Source organism: Pteropus vampyrus, unplaced genomic scaffold (genome assembly GCF_000151845.1).
Source record: "Pteropus vampyrus isolate Shadow unplaced genomic scaffold, Pvam_2.0 Scaffold14, whole genome shotgun sequence".
In the NCBI taxonomy this organism is placed as follows: Eukaryota; Metazoa; Chordata; class Mammalia; order Chiroptera; family Pteropodidae; genus Pteropus; species Pteropus vampyrus.
This window is the reverse complement of record NW_011888795.1, coordinates 1,147,830-1,151,026: the sequence shown is the minus strand read 5'-3', so window position 1 is coordinate 1,151,026 and position 3,197 is coordinate 1,147,830. Positions and strand designations below refer to the sequence as shown.

The following is a 3,197-nucleotide window of genomic DNA, read 5'->3' as shown; positions in this document are numbered from 1 at the left end:
GTAGAATCGTTTCCAATTTTAAGACTATCCTTTTTTCTGATGTCATTTCTATTCTCTGTGTGTATATTAAAATGTCTCTTCTTTTATGAAAGTATGTTGCTAATGGATGGTATAATTTGTTTGTCTTTAATGGCCTCACTCAGCAAAATACAAGTTGTCAACCCTATATTGGTCCCTCGTTTTTTGAAATCTTACTGGTCTGTGAAATCAAGTCTAAACATAAACCTCTAAGATAAGGAATTTCAAAGAGTTTGCCAATCATAAGTGTCTGTATGGTAATAACAAAAATAACGGTACCTCCTATTGTATCCCTATGGAATGCCAAGGCATTTGCTATATGCCTGTCAACAGTCTAGCAGGCTAGATATCATTTAACCCATCTGACAGACAGAGAAACTGAGGCTTAGAGCATAAGCAGCTGGGCTCTTAATTTAGAGAGGGAATGCAATACCAAGTCTGCCCGACTTCAAACCTCACAATTTTCCCCTAAAACTTGCTAAAAGATTACTACAGATGTCTTGACACAGCCACTGGAGACTTCACCCCTCTAAAAAATAACTACGCCAGGGGTTTATGGGCAAATCACTTAACCTCTCTCTGCCTCTAGTATCCAACTGAGAAATTAGGTAGAAATCAGGGTCATGCTGGAGACAGATGGGGAGTCAAGCTGGGATGTCTTGGGAAATAAAATTAGCACAAGGAAACCATTCTCTATGATTCTCTGTGATTCAGGGCTCTCTGATTATTTATAAAATTGTGAGGCATCCCAGCCAGCTAACTGACAGAATGCTGCCTGGATACAGACACCCTGTCAGATGGCCTCTTTTGCTCTTTGGTCAACCAGATTCAATCCCTATGCCTTCTCTAAGCCGGTCAGGGCCTCTCTTCCTGATACTCTTGGTGGTGGTTCTGGGTCCCAGGGGCCAGGAAACCAGACCATGGGCACTCTTGGGCTGGGAGAGTGCCCTTCCTTCTTCACTCTCCTTCCCACTCCATACTGTAACAGGCATGATGTATTGATCATTTGTTCTTATTATTCTTTCAGCACTTCTGGGAGGAAGTTTTACTAACCTTATTTTACAGATATGGAAACTGAAGCTCATTGACTCTAACTAACTGGCTAGGGGATCACACAACCTGTAAGGGGAAGAAAGAAAGATCCCCACCTGGCCAGGGCTGGCTTACATGGGTTTCTGCATCCTGTTTCATCATTAAAGTACCCCCTGAAAAAGGAGGAAAGAAGATCTTAAAACTTTAACAGCTCCTGGTCTCTCACATAAATTGTGTCCTCTCTGGATGCCAAGGCATTTCCTATGAACCCACTATGTGCTAGAGCAGTCACTTAAGAGCCAATTCCAGCCCAACAACTATTTCCTGAGTTTTATACCCCAAGAATGGACCAGTAGCAGTGCTTACCTGACAGCTAATAATTCTAGTGGTAATGATAATTCAATTTTAAATTCACTCCTTTTTTAATTTGAAATCTAGTGTTTCATGGTCTCTCTCCAGCCATTTTTTTTTTAAATTAATTCACTCTGATAGAAGACAATTTAACAAGTAACAAATTCCATGTGATCATTTAATTTTTCTTGCAGGACTGAGCATTCATGGCTTGGCAATATGAGGGGTTCCACTTTTTCTCTTTTTTGCTATTATTTTAAAAAGCACCAAAATGATGCATGCACTTGATTAAAAATAAGAATATATGAGCTCATAAAAGAAAAACAATAAGTTAAGCTTCTGTTCCATCTCTCTCCACCCCAGTTCCACAATCCAAAGACAACCATTTATACCCATTCAGTTGGGGGAATGTTGTTTTTGGTTAATTTCCTAGTAGTTACTTCCCTGTCTCTAACTAAACAGTTTATACAATCAATCCTGCAATCATTAACTTTAGATGTTGTTTATTGCCTTCGGAGATGGAGCTTGAGCTCACTTTCTCCTCCTACCACGCCACTGCCCTCTCCCCTCTTGCAATATATCTATAGTGATAGTTTGGCCTTCTACTGTAAATTTAACTAATACAGCTAGTCCACTATGAGGACTATCTCCTCTCCTCTCACTGTGACATATAAGGAAGGACACTAGAACTTTCCGCATCTGTCCATCCCTTCCATCTGTCATCTCGCGTCAGCTGCTCTTTTACTTCTGAATTTTCAAGGTTGATCACATTAGCATTCTGGCTTGTAACTGTGAATACTTTTCCACACTCTGTTTAATGTGGCTCCAAGCTAGAATCATGGCTTTTTTTTTTTTTATTGAGGCAGCTGCCCTCGGCTTCCTAATCATCCATCTTTGATTCCTTCTTGTTGCACGGACTGATTAATACCCTCGTTTGCCACTCGTATCCTGCCTTAAAACAGCCATACTCTGTTAACTATATTTTCATCGCTCTGCAAGTTGAGGCCTTTGACTCGGCGCTCTGTCTGGGAAGCTGAAGAGGCAGACAGAGTTCAATTCTTTTTTTTTTTTTTAATGCTTACAGTAGCCGGTCTTCCTAGGTGGTCTCCCATCCAAGTACTAACCAGGTCCGACCCTGCTTAGCCTCTGAGATCAGACAAGATCAGATGCGTTCAAGGTGGCACGGCCATAGACTGGCAGATAGATTTCAGATGCCAGCAAACACAACTTCCTTCTCCTGGCTTCTGGAACACCAAGTCCCCACTCCACCTGGGCTGTTTACCTTTTGAGGACAGATTGATACTTCCCTCCTTGGCGTCTGTGCCCTGGTGGCCCTCAGCCTCCTCCTGAACTAACCTGTGGTAGTCAAGCAGGAGGGGTCGAGGGACCAGGGTAATCACAAGGGACCCAGCACAGGCAGGAGTGACAGAGATTTACATGGAAAGCAGCCATTTCCTGGTCTTTACCCTTTAATCTGATGCCAACCAAGCTGAAGCCTCTGAATCCAGGGAGTTTCCCTTCTTCATCCGAGGATCCTGCCAAGATTCTCATTCACACCCAGTAGGCAATCAGCAGTGGCTGAGAAACCATTTCTGTAAGCCGTTTTTTCACTCTGATCAAGTGTAGGCCCAGCTTTCTGGCTGTGCCTCCAAGCCCTTCGGTGCCTTGATCCTGAGCTTTGAGGACTCGACATCTGCTCGTCCATATTGATGAGTCATGGAGGAAACTCAGAGCTTCAGTCCACTCACTGCAAAGCTTCCCCAGACCCTGCCCTTCCTTTCCAGATGATGAAAAGA

The 3,197-nt window shown here is 43.0% G+C and overlaps 1 pseudogene; it reads right to left on the bottom strand.

Annotated features, from left to right (window-relative positions):
• Positions 1–2,476: 2,476 nt before the first annotated feature.
• Positions 2,477–2,595, bottom strand: LOC111734255 (annotated as a pseudogene).
• Positions 2,596–3,197: the final 602 nt, after the last annotated feature.